Below are 22,894 nucleotides of genomic sequence, written 5' to 3'. Positions count from 1 at the left end.
CAACAGACAAGGAGGGCCATAACTGGGTAGTCATGAAGTTTAAAGAGAGAAATCTACTAAGGCTTCCTGTCAAACCCCGCCACTAAATTGATGATATTCATAACCTCAACAGAATTATACCTCATCATCTGACTTCCACACATACAAAAATCACCTATCACATTTGTAGTATGTTGACTATCCATTTGACCTTTTAATGAACCCCTGATATTGACCGGGGAGTAATACCAAACATTTACCTTCGCATAAAGGTAAGAACTTGTTATTGGATATGATGACCAGAAGTGCCTTAGCAATTCTTGTATGGACGTCCAATGTTGTCATCAAGAATAGTTGCAATGACAACTAAGACAATATGACCAAATTTGCATCAGGAGACATCGAAAGCAAATAGCCTTTAACAGGAGAAGAAGAGACAATGTACCTGATTCACAACAAAGCCCTTCAGCATATTCAAGAAGTTTGCATGCTTTCCTTATCCAGCCGTTCAAGTTCAGTAAAGTTATTTTCCTGCAATAATGCTGCCTTAGTTGAAGATGAAAGAGCTAAAAACTAAAAACATACTAGTGGCCCTGCCTTCAAGAAAATATCAAAAACAAATTTGCATATTTTAAATTCAGCCTCCCTTAACACAAATAAGTTTCTTAGGAGGTACTAAAGATACCCTAACAGTCTACAGAAGCTTGAAACTCATAAACAAAACCAAAAAATTCAGCAGTCCTTGCGCTTGTTAAAGCGCCCATCTCTTGGAATCAATCTGTGGAGACTCAATACAATCACACGAAGACGAGTGAATAACGACGCATGTTACCTTAATCCGCTCATATTCTCTTATTGCAACATTCTTGGCATTCTCAGTGACACTTATAGTTTCCGTCAATTCTTCTATCTTGCATATTCTCGACTTGTCACCACCAAATATCTTTGATGACGCGACTTCCAATTTTTCAGCTCTCGATTTAAAAGAAGATAAATCTGATAAAAGAGTCTGCACCGTCAATAAAGCGCTAGTGCGATCTGAGAAGACACTGTGTACTGTTAACATGAGACCCAAGTACTCATGAAGGGTATCCTGCAATTCATATTGAGATATTGCAATGTCCTTTTAGTGGTGAGTTCGACAAAAGGGATTAACCAGAAGAAATGAAATTTTCATGCTTGAGTTAAAGCTTTACCTTTGAACCTTCATAACATCATAGATGGACTCTTTTATAGCCAGACTGAAATACTTAAAACGGGGAGGAGAACTTACCAAGTGCTTCACCATCTACAAATTTAATTCCCCGTAAAATCTACTAGTTTTGACAGCAGCAGTTGCCAAATTTTTCATATTAGCTGCCCGTGATCTCTGACAATTAAACATGGCCTCCTCATTCTCAAACTTTGTCAGTTTAATGAAGGCTAGTCCCAGTTCTCCCATTGTTTCCCCCATGTCTTGCTGAGCTTTAACTAATGATTCCGCCTAAGCATGTGAACATAACATCAAACGACTAGAGATTAGTTTGAGATACAGCAAATACTTGGCCAGGGGCAAAAGTTCATTCCGGACATAAAATGATAGCAACAAATTACCTGCTGCGAAGCATTGCTTAGTTGTAGCTCCATATCATGCATCCTCTCCTTCTTCTCCAAAAACTCTCTATCCTCTTCACCACAGCAGGTTTGGAACCTCCCCAGTCATTGGCCACCGACTTCTTCAACTCCTTAAACAGTCTCAATAAGTCCCTTCCACCTTTTGCCGGCTGCACAACCTCATGCGAAGCTACCACACTCTCTCTGAGATCCGTATGCTTCTCTGAAGCTCAAATTGCTCTTTTTTCCCTCTGCCACTGTTGAGGCTTTAACGGCATTGACTTGCTGGGAATCAAAGTAGTCTCGAGGATTCTTGATATAAATTGACATGAAGCATCCAATTTCACAGCATCTGTTTTGCATAAAAGTTTTCAAAGGTAAATATTGATATACTTTTATGAAGAACGGAGCAAGTGGTGGACCGTGAGGTGCCTGAAGGTCCTCAATCTCTGTGATACGAGAGATCCTTTCCAATCTCCCCTGGTTAGCATTGCCATCAGAATCCTCATTAGCCGAATCAACTAGATAATTAGTAAAAGTTGGAAAATATTGAGTTACGATAGAAGAACAAAACAAATAATTGACAGCAGAAATAGGAACTGGGCTAACAAGCAACAGAAATTGGCGACACGTTAATGGAGGTCATATTGCCAAGATCTTTACAAATCATGCTCATGTCGCCATCCCGTGAGGAAACGTGCTCCCTCCAAATCTAAGACCTTGATGCCCCAATGCTTTAGCACGATTTTCTGAATCCCACTGAACGAAAACCCGAAGCATCCGAAAAAACAAGGCACTCTAGCGGAATATTTGCCTCCGCAATAGACATCAGCAACACATCCTAGATAAATGAGCCCAAGAAATCCAGACTACTCAAACCTGCCGCATGACGAAAAGAATCCACTAACTCCTCACAGAAAATCGTCTCCTCCTCCATATCAATCAGGGCCAAGGAGACCAAGTGAGGCCTCTTCTTTATCAACGAAGCAATAGCTCTCCCAGTAATTAAGCCACAATCCCTAAACCAAATTTCCCTCAGACACGGGCAATTCACTGACAGAACGACAAGAGACTGATTACCCGAAACGTCGATTTGCGACAACCTTTGTAGCGTCTGAGACAAGACCGAGATACCGTCATCCGTGACCCAAGCCTTACGACGATGTCGAGCTCTTCGAGCAAGGGAAAGTGCTCCGCAATCAAAACCAAGTCGTGATCCCCCAGAAGCCGAATCTTGAATAGCACCAAGACCCTCGAAGCCCCGACCATGGACCCCATCTCGCGCAACCCATTGAAGCGGAGGAACTCCTGGTTCAAGAGGTTGAGGTGCTCGAGGGGCAATGGGAACTGCGTGATCTGGCGGAGGACAGATTGCCGCGAAATGGGCTGAGGTTGATAGACTTGAGGGATGTGAAGCGCCGCAAGACGAGGGAATCAAGGCGCGAGGTCAATTGGTTAGGGATGAAGAGGGAAAAGGAAAAGAAAGAAAGTGGCAGAGATTAGGTCAAAATTAGCAACAAACTTTACTTGTGGCCATTTAGTGATACAATTAGCGACAAAAAATTTTGCTACGAATGGACTCCGTCGCCAATTAGCAACGATAGTAGTTGCCGTCGTTAATTTTACGACGAATTATATTTGTTGCTAATTAGCGACAAATTTAGCAACAAAAAATTTGCGACGAATTTAGTGACAAACATTTTATCCGTCGCTAATTAGCGACGACTGTTGCTTTCATTGCTAATTTCGCGACGAACTTTTTTTGCTGCTAATTAGCGACGAATTTTGTGATGAATCATTTTTGCAACGAACATTTTTCGTCGCTAATTAGCGATGACGGCCATTTTCGTCGCTAATTTTGCGATGAATTATTTTTTGTTGCTAATTAGAGACAAATAATTTTGCGACGTACAATTTTTGTTGCCAATTAGCAACGAAATTAGCCACGACACTTACCGCATAAAAGGAAAAAAATAAAAACATATAGACAAATAATAATAATAATCAACAACAAAAATAATAATAATAACAATTAAATTGTGCGGTTTGTCACCATTTAGCGACGAAATTTCCAACGACCTATTACATTAATAATAATAATAATAATAATAATAATAATAATAACAACAACAACAATAATAACAATAATAATGATAATAACAATTAAATCGTGTGATTTGTCGCCACTTAGCAACGACCTATTACAATAATAATAATAATCAACACAACAATAATAATAACAATATTAATAATAATAGTATTAATGACAACAAGAATAACATACGTCGCAATAATAATAATAATTACACATAATTATTAAAAAGTCTAAAAAATCCTAATCTTCATCTTCATCATCATCTTCATCTTCACCTTCATCTTCATTTTGATCTTGATCTTGATCTTGATCTTCATCTTCTTCATATGCTGTATCCTTCCAGTGTTCCTCGATTTTTCTTCGTACTTTGGTTTTACATATAACCCAGCAATCAGCTTTATCATGTTTCAAGCTAGGATATGATGCATAATATACTTGAATTGCTTATTGTGCAATGATGTTGTTTCTAATTTTGCGACGAATCGCTTTCGTCGCCAATTACCATCGAATTTGTTTTTGTCGCTAATTTTCCATGGCTAAAACCTTATTTTTTTTGTAGTGTTTCCCTTGCATGATTTGATTTTTGCATACATGTACTACTTCGTTTTTGTTTACACTACAAAAACAATAACAATAATAGTAATAATGATAACAAGAATAACATTAATAATAACAATAATAATAATCAACAACAACAATAATAATAAAAATAATATTGATAATAACAATATTAATAATAATAGTAATAATGACAACAAGAATAACATACGTCGCAATAATAATAACAATTACACACAATTAGTAAGAAAAAGCGACAGATTATCCATACTCCATCTCACAAGAACAGAAACAGAAGCATCGCTCTCCTGAATGCATCAAAAGTAGATGTCACGATCCGAAACTTCTTAAAATGTATCACCACCGAAAACAATTTCTATAAAGATCTCATCATTGCCTCCGGAAGACGACCTCTTAAAGTTGAGTCACCTTTTAGAACTACTGTGTAGTCACCTCTTAAAGTTATCAACACCTATGTATCACAAGCAAATATTGATCGCAGACTATCAAAAAAATAACCATCAGCATAGAAATAAAAATGAGCACAAGCGTTGTCTTAATATACATTAGCATATAAATCGACCAAGATAATTGGAAATAGAGAATAAATTGTAATTAGAATCAATAACAGCAATGTAATTGAGAATGATTTGTAATTGAGAGCAAAGTCCAGAATCTGTTTCAACCCAATACGAAACTCATCAGCCAATCCTCAACGTTCGGGTAAGCTATTATTATATATCCAAGTCCTATCTTTTTGCATTGTGCCCGCATACGAATTAAAGATTTATAAAATATTGAAAATATTATATCTAATGTTTAATAGTCTTAATTAAAATCATAAAATTCTAAAAATTAAATTCTATTTGTGACCAGACAATTACTTTGAAATTGAAAAAAATAACCATGTCAAAAACACTTACCCAAGTATTTGCTTGAATTATTTATAGTAGAACATAGATAATCCGATGAGAATTGCAAATTTTGTCGCTAATTGTATAAATTAATGAAGAAAAGAAGTTGGTGGACAGCGACGAAAACCACATTTATCGCTAGAAAAAAAATATTAGTCACTAAATTAGTGACGAAAATCTGTTTTCCTTGCTAAACCAACATCCGTAATTTAGCGAGGAATCACTTTTTTGTCGCAAATTTTGCGACGAATTTTTGTTGTTGCTAATTTACTGACGAAAATCACATTTCATCGCTACATCAGCGACAAAAACCATGTTCGTCACAAAATTTGCGACAAAAACGGAATTCCGTCGCTAATTTAGTGATGAAACTATGATTCGTTGCTAAACCAGTGCCTGTAATTTTTCGATGAATCACTTTTTCGTTGCTAATTTTGCGATGAATCTCTCTTTCGTTGCAAATATTGCGACGAATTAGTTTTCCGTCACTAAAATTAGCGATGAATCACATTTTCGTCGCTACTTTCATTGCAAATTAGTGCTGAATATTTTTTTCGTCACTATTTCCATCGCAAATAGCGATGAATGTTTTTTTTCGTCGCTAGTTTCATCGTAAATTAGCAACGAATTATTTTCGTAGTTAATTTTCCGCAGTTAAATCCTTATTTTTTTGTAGTGAAAGAATTTATGAAAAGTTCACAATGTGTGGAGCACTAGGAAGAAAACAAAGATGAAACATAATCTAGTTGTTAGTCTACAAAGAAAGGACAAACGACCCAATTTTGAGAAACCATCTACATTGCTGCTGTAAGAATTTGTCGGTGATATGCCCTTAAAGCAACCATGTAATAGTTACATGTTAGGGATTTCAGTTGTACTTTCAATTTCTTATTTAATTAATGGAAAATATGTCCAATTATCTAAATATATGAATAAATTCCATAATATCAGTTGTGACTGGACCTATTCTTGAGACGTTGATAATATGTATGACGGGTTCACAGTTAGACTAAATCTTTAAGCTATTTCTCGGTCGATGGATCATTGAATGGATATCAATGATCCCGTTGAGATTTGTGCGTTCTTAACTTCACCGTTAATATTGGATACTTAAAGGAATGACGAGTCACAAGTCATTGGGTATTGCAATGCCCGAGTTAGAACATAGGTGCTTGTACCAAAAAAGTTTATTGAACGTGACACGCTTTGAACGGTTAGCAACATGGAAGTTTTTTAGCATGGTCAATGTCTAATCGTTCATGCTACGATCTTGTGTAAAAATTCTTAGACTTTAGATACAGTGTTGACTTGTGTATTGGATAGCTATGGTTCACAAGGTTGCATATTGGCGGTTCGTCGATCTGTCTCTATACTTGATGGTCATAGTTCATGCACATACGAAATCACACGTGTGCGCAAAATGAAATATGTCTCATTGTTACATGTAAGATATGATATCCTATGTAATCTAATTATGACAATGCATTGAAATCCTCTGTCGGGGTTGTAATCGAGAATAAAATGTTCATGTCTCGTATAAATGCATGTCAAATTAGATTTGTACATATGATCGAATTGGTGACTTGACAAATAATAGTAAGACAGAAAGATTGAATTGCACTATAGCCAAAGCTAACGGATTCATTATGTTCTTAAAACATTCACACTGCCTGGGTAGCCATGACATGTTGCTAGATGTCATTCATGGCTTGTAGGACCTGGAGATTGATCGGGATAATCAATTCTCTTGGATGTTCTAATGTTTTAGTGCACGTTTTACTATCAACTAGTGATGAACTTAGGGTTGTCACACATCATAACCAATTTAGGATGACGTTGAATGTGAAAGACGACATTGCAAATTTGTTTGCAATCACGGCTATCGAATAGTCGGGCTGAAATTATATTGAGTACGATTTAATTTAATTCTTATTTTTTGTCATGGACGTACGTGCATATGATGCACATGCACTCTTAAAATGTACACATATTAATGTATCCAAAATGCACACATGTATTTGTGTTGCATGCACATATTGATATATATATATATATATATATATATATGCGTGTGTGTTGCACACACATATTGATGTGCGTGCAACAGTTTCTTTTCTTAAAAAAACAAAAAAGGAAAAAATAAATAAAGGCTTAGTGCGCACGCCGCACGGTCAGCAACGGTCGCGGAGTGTGAGCAATTTTGTGTATGTAAAAAGGTGTTTTTTTTCTTCTCTCTCTCAAGGGTGTGCAAGTAAGAACGGAAAAAATTTTAGTCTATTATTTTTCTAAGTATCATGACCGAAATAAAAGAGAGTTCGGAGAATTAATTCCACAATATTGCTAGCATAATTAAAGTGGTGATTCTAGCAAGTTCGTTCTTCCATTCGATATTGTGATTGGTGGTGTATCCGAACTAGAGGTCTGACACTTGTGGGGTTCGAATCGAAGAACATTTGAACCATTTCGTTTCTAGCACGCTTCGAGAGGTAATTCGTTAAACTCCATTCGTTAAATATGATTTTTGATTGAAACACATGAATTACGTCTTTGGAGATACATGTATGGGTGGGTTTTTAGTTTCGTTGCGTTTATGTTTTATTTTTGCCTATGCATGTTACGCGTTTCCAACCGAATGTGTTTACAATGTGAAGCAAATAGGATAGGGAGAATGCTACACAGTAATATCAATCATTAATCATTGTCAGGGATAACAAATTGGAAAACGACATCGCTTTTCTTCTCTCCCTTTTGCAACAGGTTCTCCACGTATCTTGAATTTTTTTTTTCCTTCTCCCTATTTTTTTTTTTTGGCAAGTGCAGCAGATAAAGGGGCCGTGCCCGTGCGGGCTTGCACTCGGAAGTTCAAATGAATTCATGGCTCATCTCACTTGTGGTCTGACTTGAGTTCAATTCACAAACGGGAATTAATTTTAATAGGATTCCAAATTATTTAATGTTGATATTTTTGCTTAGGGTTCGGATTTGATCCCTAATTTCTATTGCTAAAAAACCAAATAGGATCGTTAAAATTCAGATGTCAATAATTGAGAAGTTTATTTAGGAGATTTTTTATTTTATTTTATTTCCATGCATGCCTTTTGGAAAAGAGTCATTTCTTTTAAGTGAAGAAAGTATGACGGCCTTACTAATAGTGGAGATCCAATCGGGAGATGTTTTGGCCTATAATTCCAATTGTACAATTTCCAATTACATGTTTGAGGACAATCTTTGACTGATGTGGGGAAAAAGGGCTGAAACATCATCTTTTTGCTCTTTTGTTACCCCAATTTGAGTTGAAAATGAAACCCTAATCCTTGAGTTTTCTAATTGTACAGACTCAAAACTTTGACGAAACGTCTTCCAATTGTATTGACCTGGTTCCTCAATCTTCATTTTCTCCGATCATGCTTCTAGGAGAAGACTCCAGGATTAGGGTTTCATTTTCAAGTCAATTTGGGGTAACAAAAGGGCCAAACGATTCTGCTTAGCCCTTTTTCGCCACATCGTTCAAAGACTATCCACGCTGCACTAGAGTTCTTCGAAAAAAATTCACATTAAACTCGGAAATTAATTCCAAAGTCCACATAGGGCAAATCGCTAAAATAAACACTTGAGTGATCAGTTTTTCACCAATATAGTACTCAAGTGATTGATCAAAAAGTTTTGACACTTTTATTATCATTTGCACAATTTTTTACCATGGTTTGACTACATTTGCCAAAATTTAACCTCGTCAAAGATTCGATCTAATAGCGCAATGGGGTCATGTATTGTGAGAGCTTTCCAATAACCACTTGAATGGTCAGAATAATAGTTGTTTTGATGGACTAGTACAATGGGGTCATAGCAAGTACCGTCCAAACGCCAGCTGGTTTTTTGGACTCTCGTTCCCACCCATAGAATCGATGAAACTGGAAAGGCTAGCTACCACCAGTCAATTTCTATGTGGAATTTACGTGACTTCGGACTTGGATCCAGTCGCAATACTCGCCCCTTGAAAGATGACGAATAGAAAACGGAAGGACATAACCAAGAAAACACAAGGAAAGTGGTAAGGGAGAGGTGTGCTGGCTTATTAGTTCAAAACCGAATTGGGGAAAACGGAACTAAACTGCTAAACAAATCAAACTGAACTGAAAATTTCATGCACTTCGGTTCGGTTCAATTTTCAGTTCAGGTAATTGAAAAATAAGTATCCTTTTTTCTTTGGTTCGGTTATTTTTGTTCGGTTCGGTTCAGTTAATCAAATCGCATTGAAAATCTCCAAAACAACCATTCTTTTTTTATTTTCCTTTTTTCTTTCTTCTCTTTTTTTATTTTTATTTTTTGGGGCAAAGGGCCGGCGGAGCTGTCGGCCACTGGCCGAGGGGCGGCAACCCTTGGGCGAGGGTTGTAAAGCCTTCATTGGCCGTGGGCAACGGGTCTTGATGATGCTAGATTTGGCATTGGTGAGGGCGGGCGAGGGCCATGACCCTCCAAGGGTTGCCGGCCCCAGCTAGCCCTTAGCCAGTGGGTGGCGGCTCTGCTGGATTTGAATAAAAAAGGAAAAAAGAAAAAGAAAAGAAAAGAAAAGAAAAGAAAAGAAAGAAAAAAGAAAAAGAAAAATTGAAAACCAAATTGAATTATTATGGTGTTAGTTTGAATTGAATCGAATCTCGTCCTAAATAGAATATGAACTGAATTGAATTTGCCCGAAAATCAAACTAAATCAAATCGAAGTAAACCATTGACATCCCTACTTTGTACGCAATGAAATTTTCCACAAAAAAAGAGGACCAAAAGAGTACGAGTCCCATTGGTTGCTTTCTTATGGTAGGTAAAGGCTCTACTAATTGCCTATATTTTAGCTACGGCTTTAGTCTTTCGTTAAATTCGAAGAAAATTATTCATTCAATCGTATACTTATTATACGGATTTCATGATGGTCATAAAATTTCAATTTTGCTTATATAATGTCAAACCTTTTCGTGAAATTTCAGTATAACCCTTTCCGCCAACTTTCGTCTGGAAATGCCGACATAACGGTTCTCTCATTGCCAGCTGTCCTACATAGCACGGCCGGAGATCCGGCATGGACAAGTTTTGTGTATTTTCAGTATTTATGCAGTCATATTTTTTTCGGCTTCACTTTATTTTTTTAATTCCTACCTTTTTTAGTGCTACTGTTCATGTTCCTCCATGGGTGTTAATCCAATGCCCCTCCCATGGCCGCAACATCTGCAAGAGGCAATTCACTGTGCCACTGTCGCTCGGAAATTTTCCGTTCTTCATCTTCTTTTTCGGTAAGAATGGAGGATTGGACTTGCCGACACTAGGAATAGACAATCATTGATGTTTTAATGGTTGGCTTTGGATTAATCAATATTAACTAGTACAAAAAAGAAAGAGAAGCGGGGCTCCCTTTATAAATTAAAGGGGCTCATGTCCAAGGAAAGGCAGATAGAGAAGAAAAGAGAAAAAGAGAGAGAGAAAGAAAGGAGAAAAATGAGAAACGGAAAGGAAAAGAAAAAGGGGTACACGTCATGGAGGCCGCATCAAGCCAAGTTAACTTATGAATTATGGGCTGATGGGTTAAATATAGGAGTTGTTAAGCTGAGAAAATATGGGAGATTGGCAGTTTAGAGTATCGTGGAGCTGTAGGATTTTACAAAACTCGATTTCAGCTTATGATTTGTGCAAAATGAATATTCATGCTTACGTGCGCGTGCTAAAATAATAGTGAATGTCCTATTTTAGCGACGATTTTGGCCCGTTTCGGCTATCTTTAGAGTCAGGGAAGCTTAGGATATTTGATTATCTCAAAAGATTTGCTGAAATTGGGGTTCGATAGAGAGAGTTGTGGCGCGAACTAGGCCGACGCTCAAGCTTCACGTAGTGGAGAGCAGTGAATGTTCGCTATGGCGACCCTTTCATTGTTGCGTAGTAGTCAAGTGGTTGAATAAGTGTGGCTTGTTGAGTCGTTAATTGAATTAGTGTTTTACTTGGGTTTTTCTCGTTTAATTGATATGATTACAAGATTGTTGGCTCAAATAGCTAAATTGTTTGCTCTTGGGCATTCCTATATCAAGTGGTGATGATCCCTTCTTTTGTTTTGTAAAACCCATGTCTTAAAGTATTAGTGATTATATATATAAAAAAACTAAGAAGAACAATTTTTAGCTAAGATCGAGTGTTTATTACTGAGATGGTTTTATTAACCTTTCTTGAAATGTTATGTGTATTACTTTACGTAACTTCTGAAAAGGACTTGATAAATACTTTAGGAAATGGGATTTTGAACGATGAGCTAAGTCAAGAAAGATGATATATTTTGGTTTGTGAAATCGATTTGTGGTATAGGTTGTTTGGCTTTTAATTTATTTTGAGTATTTTCGGTGTTGAGAGATAGGTATTTTTGGAAAGAAAAATGACATTTTTGAAATATGCTTGAACAAGATTAGGCTCGTCAAAAGGGGGGTTGGGTGAAACAATTTGTTCAACCCAAATTGATCTATTTAACCCGTTTTGACCCGTTTATTTGCCAAGCAAATTTCTTGACAAGGACCATACCCGTCTTATGATTTATTTTTAGATTTTTTAAAAGTATTTCATATAACTGCAAAATTAAATGTTATCTATACTAATTAAATATGGACAAATTTGAACCATTTGCTTGAGGAGGTAGCCCTGGCCGGCCTCCGGCTCTATTCATTGAAGCCCCTCTGTTGCTTTCCTTGTCTCTTTCGCACGCAAACCGACCAAACACTCTGGCCCTATTTGATTCAGCATTGGGAATGAGCATTGAAGCTTTAAAGTCCCTTGACCAAATGTAAATGGTGTTTGGTTCATTTTTTGGCTCACTTTGTGGAGATGCAATTGCATCTCAAATACTCTCCAAAATCCTTTAGTCCAAAGTATCTACTTTGGGCTAAAGGATTTCTGTGAAATGCAACCAAATTTTTTTCTTTTAAATTTGTCACCTTAGCTTGTCGCCACTCGCCATCCGTCGCCGCAGCCGACCACCGCAGATCGTCGTCCATCGCCGTCGAGCATTGCCGACCATCTCCACCGCCCAACCACCACCACCCGCCAATTGTCGCCGCCGCCGCCGCCCGCCCTCCACCGAATGCCGCCGCTCGCTGACCGTCGCTTGCAACCCATCATCGATTGCCGCAAGCCGTCGCCCGCAGCCACCACCAATCGCCGCAGCCGCCGACCGCAACCTCCCACCAACGCCGATCGCCGCTTTTTTTTTTTTTTCAAAAAGTAAAAATATTTTACAAAGTTCATTTTTCACCAAACAGTATTTACGTCAAAATTATTTTCAATGTGTTTTTAAAATACACTTTACCAAACAGTACTTTAATTTTGAAAAAGACCATTAGCCCAAAGGTATTTGCTTTTTCTCAAAATTCTTTGGCCAAATGCTAAACCAAACAGGCCCCTCTCTCTCTCTCTCTCTCTCTCTCTCTCTGAGTCGATACTGAGAAGATGGATTCGAATTCGAAGGGGATCCTGATGAAGGATGGCAACGAGGATAAGGAGGATCCTCCTGTGGCTTCCAAGCGGGAGGGGATCTTGAAGGCGCACGAGGAGGAGGATCCTCCTGGGTCTTCCAAGCGGGAGGAGATCTTAAAGGTTCGTAAGGAGGAGGATCCTAGGGCTTTTTGTGGGTACCTCGTAGACGGTAGGGAGATCTATGCTTGTTGTCAATCTTCGGTCGAGGAAAATTTGTGCGGAATTGCTTTCTTGTTCGCATGATTTCCTGTTCCGTGTATATATTGGTTGAGATTCCGTTGTCTGATATGATGAATAGGATCAATTCGGGACTGTTTTTGCATGGTCTCGAAGGCTAAATCGTCTCTGCCTTTTAGGGTTATAGTAACGCGTGATTCTTTCTGGGTTTTCAAGGTGCTATGTGTAAATTCGAGTTGATTGCCACAAGTTTTGTGATGCTCGGATGTTTCTGGGTCTGAAAAAAGGAGAGATAACTGATGGGTGCTCTGCAAATGCATAGATGTCTTCTTTCCAGTTGTAGAATGACAGAATGATCTTTAACTATGAGCTACTGGTTGGTTTTCAGTCACTGATGCTCTTGCACTGCTGTACTTTTATTTTCCTCTGGGATTACAAGATAATATCTGGCATTTGCTAATGTGCAGAAACAACCGTAAAGCTGGATTGCTGTTCACGTTGCGAACCTTACCACGGGATGTGCCTGCGTTGTTGGGCTCCCCTTCCTGTGGAATATGGAGCAACACCTGATTTTCTGTCGTGGGTATGACATCTTTTGAACCTTATGCTAATTAGAGATTTTGAGCATGTTTTGCTTGTAGTAGTTGTTCCTTCTCTTCGAGGAAATTAATGATGACCAGCCCATGGCTTAATTGCACTCCCTTCCGGTAATAGGACTTTTAAAGCTCGTTAATCTCTTAGATGCATTGCTTTTGCTTTGTAAGTTTAGCTAAAGACACAGAGAAAATAAGAAAAAAAGGTTATTTGAGAAAGAATGCAGTCATTCTCGTGAAACAGCCTCCTAATAGATAAATGTCTGTGCAAAGACAGCTGTGTAATACTTTTCTTAGTGATTAACTTTTCTTTTAGAACTCTCTGGATATGTTAGAAGCCTTGTGTCGACAGTGGCAATTAAGAAAAAGTTTACATTACACCGATGAAAGCATTCGACGTGTCGTCATTGATTCTGTTGCCCTAGCACTCCATCATTGATGTTTCATGTTTGTGTTTGTCATCTTATTGATTTTTCATATCCTTGAGTTAGTTCTCATCCTTATGCTTGCCTTCCAACTATTTTTTTGTATAAAGTTAATACGTGCTTAGCTTTAAAATGACATCAATCGCTGATATAGCTGTGCATTAACTTCATTGGCAGTTTGCGCCTCTCTTTTAGGCATCTAAGGCCTTTATTTGTGTCTCTTGCCCTTCTCTGTCGGTTCTTAGGCTATATTACTTTCCTTGAGTGCTTCTCAAACAAAAAGTATTGAGTTTGCCGAAGCTTCTGCATTTCTTTCTGTGTCTGACTGAAGTTCTCTTTTCAGGAAATACCTCCAACCGAATATAACTGAGGATTGGCAGTCAGCAATTGCTCGATTTTCCATCTTTAGTGGTGATTCTTTTCCATCAAAAGGATTCAAAGAAACATATCTGTGTCAGAATAGCATGAGTCCAGAACCTCTGAAGTTAGCTCGGGGTGACTGTTACCTTCTTCTTTTCTCGCGGGAGGAAATGTCTGGCTTTTGGTTCGTCATATATGCGTAGCTTTTAACTTGTTTAGCTAGCTGGATATGATGTATGAAGAGCTTTGTACATGCCGGGTTTAAAGTCTTTCAACGAAAAATTCGGTTAGTTACAAAAATCTTTGCTCGATCCTTTTACCATGGGCCAGTACGTAAAACAAGATAAAATGAGTGATGAGTCTATGGCACCAACATAAAATGAGAACTCCACGGTCCACACCGTTTTAAACCCAAAGGAAAGGGCATACCTTGCCGAGTCTACTTGTTCTCCCGTTCCTCTTGGAAGTAATAAACAAACAATCTTCTAACCATGCCTGAATTTTCTGCTTCTGAAACATGACTTTCGCTTCAAAAAAATGCCAACGCAAATGTCATTTATCAAAGCCAAAAACTAATTGAGGACCCCAAGTTGAACCCTCACGTTTTAATTAGGATCCTAAAGTATCAATCAAAAGAAAAAAAAAATCAATAATGCATGAAACATGCGATGGTGACTTGTCATAAATATGTTCTTCAATTTCTTTGGAACCGAAGTATTCTCTGTTCTGGTCAAGAAACTTAGCCATTTCCTGAGCGTACGATCGATCACCCATTGTGTGATACACATCTCAAACATTTCACTAGAAGAATGTCGTCTCAAAGGGTCTCACCTTTTGGTCATTGTATGCATATGCTCCAGCTCAAAGAGGTTGTTTTTAGAGTCGTCTGCTCGTTCCATGATGCCTAAATCCGACAGATACAAGAACCAAGACCTAGAAATAAGCCACAACAACCGCAAGCTGCATCCTGTATGTAGTATCTTCACGGATTACATTTTCAAGAATGTCCGAGGAAATTGATGTAATATTATTTTTAGATTTGTGGTTTTAAAAGATTGGAAAAAACATTCTCTTCCTATGCGTTGTTTCCTCGTGTTGCCCATTCAAAAAAGAAAATTTTGGTGTATTTTTTAAACTATGTCTCTAGTTATACCCTTAAACAAGCTCGTCTCACTCTCTTTTTTTTTTCTTTTTTTTTTTCATTTAGGCACGTACTGAACTGTGTTCATATTCCACTTCAAGGTAGATAGAGTCATGTTGAGACTAAACATTTTCAATAGTGTTTATCGGGAAGATATATCCTAGAGATCATCAACCGCTCAAATTTCTTAAATTTGGCTACATAAAGCTTTTTTCTCAAGTGAAATGGATGAAAATCTTTTGAATACTCGATTGATTTGAATTAGGTGTTGCACACTCTTAGACATGGTCCAACGAATGCATAATAATAATATAGGCTCATCTTTTTGACCCAAGAAACCAAATATTCTTACAATATGATCAGTTTTTTTTTAAATTTAAATGGCCATATATACTCAAACTTGAAAGCAAATAAAAAGAAGGCAACCTGGTGCTAGTATGTGGTGTAACTTGCTGGCATTGGTGAACCTGGAGGAACCAAAAGGTATCCTAGACCAGCTTCTCTTTTTCCGGTGCACTTGGGAATCCGATCTTAGGATATGTTAAGGATATTCTTGCTGCTAGGATAGTGGAAACGAGATTATGTCCGCACAGAGAAATTAGATAAGTTTGTGGGTTGGACCCTCCTCGTTTTGGTTGGGTCAAACTCAATTCGGACAAGAACTCTAAAGGCAACTTGGTTCAGCCCAAGTGGATTTATTCGTGATGACTAAGGCAATTGGCTTGCTGAATTCGCGTAAATAATTTGAGTTAAATTTGTCATAGGTGTATTAGTTTAGGAATTTTTGTTGTAAAAAAAAAAGATTGGGGTGAATTTATCACAAAAGTTTACGATGTACCCTTATTTAATTAGGATAATTGACAAAGTGTTACGACATCGCGTCGTGACTAAGTGCAATACATCATCGGTTTGGAAGGTTGTTGTAAAAGAGAAGAAATTGTCATAAATTTAGAATTTCTTTAATTACAACGATTTGGAAAGAGTTACGACGTCGTAACAAGAGAAAAACATCCTAAAATAGGATTTTTTTTTTCAATTACCACTATTTCACTTAGGACAAAACGTCATAATTTTGTAAATATTCTTTTTATTTACAACGCTTTGTGAAGGTTTTTTCTTCTTCTTTTTTCCATCAGACAACGCTTTGTGAAGGTAACCATGAACAGAGTGTTGCAATTCTTAAACTTTTTTAGTCACGACAGTTTTCAAAGATTTGGACGTTCCATGACGAAGAAGAACTTAACATTGTAAATTTAAATCCTTTCAAACTACGACGGCTTATCAAGGTTTGCAACAATCCTTGTAATTAAGAAGATAACCCCATAAAGCTTTATTAAATTCGATTTGTACTGTGCCATGACGTCAATATTCTAGGGGGTTGGCGCCCCTTTGCTAGTTTTTAAAGCATTGTAAACTTCATGGACGTATTGGACCAAAAAAAAAAATTCACGGCCGTCAATTTTCTAGTGGATCGGATGCCCGACCTCGTGTGAAATTTGGCGACCCGCGGCAATTGGCTCATTCGACGGTTAGAGTCCTTTCATCTCAATCTAACGGGTGACATTCGTGAGGGTACAAAATAACATCAAACAACCTTAGAAGTCTCTAGCTAGGCAATGGTGAATTTTATCGGATGCATGATAAACCAAATGCATCGTAACCTGCGCAGCTTGTTTTGATGGAATAAGAGGCTGCCAAGTACTGGAAGCTTACAGGAGTACCGTACAAGCAAGGAGTGACCAAAAAGATTCGATCGGATTGTTAATCATTCGGATCGGACCCAATTGGCCGATTCCATCCGGTTCTCAAGGGGCACCGGTTTGATTTTTGGTTCCATAAAATTGGAACGGCTAATTATTGGTTCAGTTCCCCATTTCAGGAGTGGAACAGGCTGAGTGGTCGGGACCGACTTTTTTTTTTTTTTAAAAATTTTTTTCCTTGATATTTTTTAAAGAATTCATTTAAACTCTAAAATTATTAGAGATACTTCCACATATTTAAAATGTGAATATGTGTTTCAAGCATATGTAGCCGGTTCGAGGCATCTCCGATCCCATCTCCCAGTTCTAAAAACTGGAATCGATCCCTTCGACCGATTTCCGATTCCGGGTTGGCGGCTCAACGAGCTTGGGATAGATGACCCCTGGTTCAAGCTACGAGGCTGCTAACATTTCGAAGCTTATAGCAGTCCCGTCCAAACGCAAGCTGATTTTTGGACGGGCCGTCCCGTTCCAAACCTTTGAATGAATCGAACTGGAAAGACTTGCTGCTGCTACTACTACTACAAATCAATTTCTACGTGGAATTTTCGTGACTTCGTATTCGGATTTGGAAGGAGTCGCGACATTCCCTCCTTGAAAGATGACAAAAGTAGAAAATGGACCCGGCGGTCGTACCACTGACCCGACCTTTCTAGGCGATGAAACCTTCCACGAAAAGCGCACCCGAAAGAGTCCAAATCCCCATAATTTGCGTGTTTTCTCATCTCATTGCAGACATTAAGCGACGACTTTGGTCTTCCGCTAGTCCCGTCAGTAGTCCTGGCCTTCTCTTCCCCGCTCCTTCCCAATTTCCTAATTGATTAAAACTGGTTCATCTCCTTGTGATGTGAACTTCTTCTGATCGATTCCACTGCGACATGAAGAACATGAAACCCCCACTTCTATTATTCATCTTCATCTCTGTCTCCCTCGCAGCACTTGCGGTCTCGGTCACCGGTGACAACGTCGGCGCCTACCAGCCGACCGACTACATCGCCGTCAACTGCGGCTTCTCCAGCATCTCCACCGCGGACGACAACCGGACTTGGATCGGAGACGCCGATGCCAGTTCCACCTACTCTCCAATTGAGAAGACTCGCTCCTCTGTCATTGCAAGCGCAAACAGCTCGCCTCCTGCCTTCCGCAGCCCCGTCCCATATTACACCGCTCGCCTCTCCCGCTCCGAGTTCGCCTACACCTTCCACGTCACTGCAGGGCCCAAATTCGTCCGCCTCCACTTCTTCCCTTTTGATTACCTCGACTTCCGCCGCACCAATTCTTTCTTCTCGGTCGAGGCTGCCGGCCACACCCTGCTCCGCAACTTCAGGGCTCACCTCTTTGCTGATTACACCAGCTCCGCGAGCTTCTTTAAGGAGTTCTGCTTAACTGTCGGAGACGACCAGATATTGAACATAACGTTCACGCCCACTCCTGGTGATTCAGACAACCATGCTTTCGTGAATGGAATCGAGGTCGTCTCCATGCCCGAAAGCCTCTACTACAACACGGTCATCGACTTAAAAGAGGGAATCGAGTTGGCAGGTCAGGACGCTCCATACAACTTCGGTGCCACTGATGCGCTCGAAGTGGTGAAGCGCTTGAACGTCGGAGGAGCGTTTATCGGTCCAGCCGGTGACACGGGAATGTACAGGACCTGGGACGCAGATGACGTCTACGTGACTTCTTCGTACATCGGAGTTTTACCAGTTAACACGACTATCCAACTCATTTACAGTGACCAAGTGCCGGATTACACGGCTCCGGACAGCGTGTACACGACGGCCAGGACTATGGGAACGAACACGAGCATCAATCTGAGCTACAACCTCACGTGGTCCGTCGAGGTGGACGCAAAGTTCTATTATTTGGTCCGGTTGCACTTCTGCGAGTTCCAGATAGAGGTAAATAAGCCCTTAGATAGGCTTTTCAAGATCTTCATAAATTCGCAACTGGTCGAGAATCGCGCAGATGTCATTCACTGGAGCGGGAAGGGCATGCCCGTCTATAGAGATTATGCAGTATCCATGCACGGCGGCCACAAGAAAAGAACCAACCTCTCGGTCGCGCTGGGGGCGCTTCCGGAAGGTTATACTGTTTATTCTGATGCCATCTTGAATGGCCTCGAGATATTCAAGATCAACGATCCAGGTAGGAATCTCGCTGGACTGAACCCAGATCTAGTCCCAGATAATCAGCCGGTGCTTCCGCCGGCGAGCAAAGCGTCGTTGTCCAACCACAGCAAGACGGCGAAGATCGCCATCATTGCTGGCGTAGCTTCGGGCTTCGCCGTGCTCTCTCTCCTGGCTTTCTTCCTTTACCGGCGATGAAACGGAGCCAAGGATTCGGCCTCGAGTGACGGCACCTCATGGTTGGGCCTGGTCTCCTACGCGACGACACAAGGGTCGTCTCTGCCGTCGGACCTTTGGCGCCACTTCTCGCTGGCCGAGATCAGAGCGGCCACGAACAACTTTGATGAGGTGTTTATCATTGGCGTGGGCGGGTTCGGCAACGTGTACAAGGGCTATGTCGACGGCGGGGCCACCCAAGTGGGGATCAAGCGGCTGAACCCGCGGTCGCAGCAGGGCCTCCACGAGTTCATGACCGAGATTGAGATGCTCTCGCAGCTTCGGCATCTCCACCTGGTCTCCCTGATCGGGTTCTGCAACGACGCGGGAGAGATGATCCTGGTCTACGACTACATGGCACGCGGGACCCTCCGCGACCATCTATACAACACAGACGATACTCCACTGCCCTGGAAGCAGCGGCTCGAGATCTGCACCAGCGCCGCCTGTGGGTTGCACTGCCTCCAAACCGGTGCCAAGAACACCATCATACACCGCGACATGAAGACCACCAACATCCTGCTCGACGAAAAGTGGGTGGCAAAGGTTTCCGACTTCGGGCTCTCGTAGGTCGGGCCCACGTCTGTGTCCAAAGCCCACGTCAGCACGGTGGCGAAGGGCACCGTCGGGTACATGGCCCCGAAGTACCACAGGCGCCAGCAGCTGACTGACAAGTCCGACGTGTACTCCTTAGGGGTGGTGCTGTTCGAGGTGCTGTGCGCGAGGCCGATGGTGAACTGGACGGCCCAGAAGAAGCAGATCAGCCTGGCCGACTGGGCCCACAGCTGCTACAGGAGCGGGGCTGTCGACAAGATGGTGGACCCGCACCTGAAGGGGGCGATCGCCCGCGAGTGCCTCAGTAAGTTCTGCGAGATCGCCATGAGCTGCTTGCAGGACGAGGGAACCAAGCGGCCCTCCATGAACGACGTTGTGTGGGCCCTCGAGTTCGCCTGCAGCTACAAGTGAGCTCGGAGAAGGAGGTGATAACAGATGATGTGGGTGACTCCATGCATGACGGCGACGACAGCGACGATGACGAGGCTCCGATTTGAGGCCACTGGATGGACCGCACCGATGAGCTGTTCAGCGCTGGCCATAGTGGAAGTGGGAAGAGCAGAGGAGGGGCCGCCGTGACACCGACGAGCAGTGATGATGTTTATGACAAGAGCACGACTAGTTATGATTCGGACAAGTTGCTGTCTGGAGCTATCTTCTCGGAGATTATGAATCCCAAAGCTCGTTGAGAGAAGGGCATTCAAGTTCTACTGTTACATATTTTTTTCCCTTGAAGTTGGTTATGTGGCATGGTTTCGCTACAAAAATCTGGTCATCAAGAATGTAACTCAAATTTTGATGAACGTTAGATAAAGTCCCATAGTTTCGGGTGATGAATGAGGAATATCAAGTGATTTCCAGTGTTGTAGTCCTGTAATCACGCTTGCAGCGAGACAAGTCCACCTACGAGTGTTCTCCATTCTAGGAGAATCGTCACTCCAAGAATTACCGTTCAACCGACAGAAACGGCGGTCTATCGGCCGAGGGATCTTCCCACTTCGACGAAAGCCCGCTCTTAGTCTTGATTTTTCTTTTTCGGTGAAGAACATAGATATGACATGACAAAAAGGATAATCGAGTTTCAGATATTGTAATTCAGTTGTTTTTCTCATTTAACCAACGCTCGAGGAAGAGTTGCAGATGAGAGAACCCCCTGGAAATCTTAGGGAAACTTTTTACCAAAACTAGATAGACGAATTCAAACTTCAAAAAGATCTTTCTAGCAGCCAAGAAAAATTAGACTTATGCGAAACATAATTCTAAACACTACAAAAAAAAAAAAAAACAAGGTTTTAGCGACGGATTTTGCCACGAAAATTTGACCAAAATTCATCGCTAAATTGATTTGCGATGAAAATTAGCGACGGAAAAAAATTTCGTCGCCAATCCGGCGTCGCAAAATTTTGCCACAAAAAATTAAAGTTCGTCACTAATTTGCGACGAACAATATTCATCGCAAATTATCGACAGACTTTACAACAAACATATTTGTCGCTAATTTGGGATGAACATTATTCGTCGCAAATTAGTGACGAACTTTACGACGAATATATTCGTCGCTAATTTGCGATGAACATATTCGTCGCAAAGTTCTTCGCTAATTTGCAATGAATACTTCTCGTCGCTAATTTGCGATGAACATATTCATCGTAAAGTTCATCACTCATTTGCAACGAATATTTTCGTGCCAATTAGGACGAATTCCATTCATTGGAAATAGCGTCACTAATTGCGACGAAAACCTTGCGATGAATTTATAAATAATTTAGCGACGAATTCTGCGACGACACCTTTAGCGACAGATGTTGCTACAAATGTTATTCAGCAATAGAGTTTCATTAATTATTTAGCGATGAATTTTGCGACGAATATTATATTAAACGATGAGATTTTGTTTTTCCCATACGTTTTTACCGACGAATTTTGCAACGAATATTGTTCAGCAACGACTTCTGGTGACAAGTTTTGCGATGAGATTGCACACAACAAAGATATTAAAGCATATTCAAAACGTGAGCGGCTACGCCATAGCTAGGAGAATCTTTTACATACGATCAAGTGAACGAAAGGTCGAATATGCACTCTCTAACAGTCCAAAAGGTATCAAATGAAAAATGAAATACTAGTAAATACGAGAGGTCATATATGCACCCTGTTTCAAGAACACATACTAGTAAATACCATGTCAAACGAAAAATGAAATCAAAAGAGACGAACCCCCTAAAAAAAAACACAAACCAATGACTAGCATAAGAAGTTCAATATGAGAAGCAAAAGTACCTACTGAGCAAAGCTAATGACTAGCATCAGGAGCTTTACAATTGGCGTTAAAACTATCAAAGCCTCCACTATTTGATAATGTAGGATTTGTTTGATAGGCAGGACTTGGAGCCATTGAGGGGGCGCTACTAGAAGAGGTTGGGATTGGTCCACTCCCAGGAACTATAGGAAGGACGTTGAATACAGGAGGCCTTAGCATGCCATTCAGTTGATGGATAGAGGGAGCACCAGGCGGTGGAACCATTGAAGGCATCGTTGAAGGATTATAGCCTACCAAAGGAAGAAAAAAACTATAAAATAAAATTCATGTTTCTCCATTTATAGCCATTTTATACATGGGCGATAAAGAGACATATATGAGTAGATGTAGATGATACAAGCTTACCAAAATGATATCAAACTATTGATGAGAACATATATGGAACTGCTCGCTTGTCAAAATATCTCCCACATCCAATGCAATGAGTCAAAGCATTATAATAAAATGGTGTGGCATGGAAAACTAAAAAAAGAAAAACAAACTATAAGTCAAACACATAAAAGAATCATGGGTGCAAATAAGATAAAAAGAGCATGTACTTATAATAAGGACTAATATAAGAATCATGGGTGCAAATAAGAT

At 40.2% G+C, this 22,894-nt stretch overlaps 1 protein-coding gene, 1 long non-coding RNA gene and 4 pseudogenes across 3 annotated transcripts in view; 2 read left to right on the top strand and 4 right to left on the bottom strand.

The window, feature by feature from the left end:
* The window catches only part of LOC115732719 (receptor-like protein kinase FERONIA), a 26,380-nt gene extending 5,388 nt beyond the window's left edge, over positions 1–20,992 (top strand). The window contains exons 2-3 of one of the 2 annotated variants that reach the window (XR_007199507.1): positions 20,844–20,894; positions 20,965–20,992. The gene's annotated coding sequence lies outside the window, so the exon portion shown is untranslated. Of the gene's footprint in view, positions 1–20,843 lie in introns of both variants that reach the window. The other variant, XM_048283867.1, reaches the window with a different exon arrangement.
* LOC115732561 lies at positions 57–1,799 on the bottom strand (annotated as a pseudogene).
* Positions 1,821–2,157, bottom strand: LOC125316205. The gene is made up of 2 exons (XR_007199510.1): positions 1,966–2,157; positions 1,821–1,884 (listed from the first exon to the last, which is right to left on the bottom strand). It is a non-coding gene; the product is annotated as an uncharacterized LOC125316205 (long non-coding RNA).
* Positions 2,177–2,850, bottom strand: LOC125312536 (annotated as a pseudogene).
* LOC125316202 overlaps positions 17,738–22,894 on the top strand; it is a 24,882-nt pseudogene continuing 19,725 nt past the window's right edge.
* The window catches only part of LOC115732562, a 2,796-nt pseudogene continuing 2,187 nt past the window's right edge, over positions 22,286–22,894 (bottom strand).

The sequence above is a fragment of the Rhodamnia argentea genome, chromosome 8 (assembly GCF_020921035.1).
Source record: "Rhodamnia argentea isolate NSW1041297 chromosome 8, ASM2092103v1, whole genome shotgun sequence".
Taxonomy (NCBI): domain Eukaryota; kingdom Viridiplantae; phylum Streptophyta; class Magnoliopsida; order Myrtales; family Myrtaceae; genus Rhodamnia; species Rhodamnia argentea.
The sequence above is the reverse complement of the archived record's forward strand: the minus strand, read 5'-3'. Positions and strand labels throughout refer to the sequence as shown.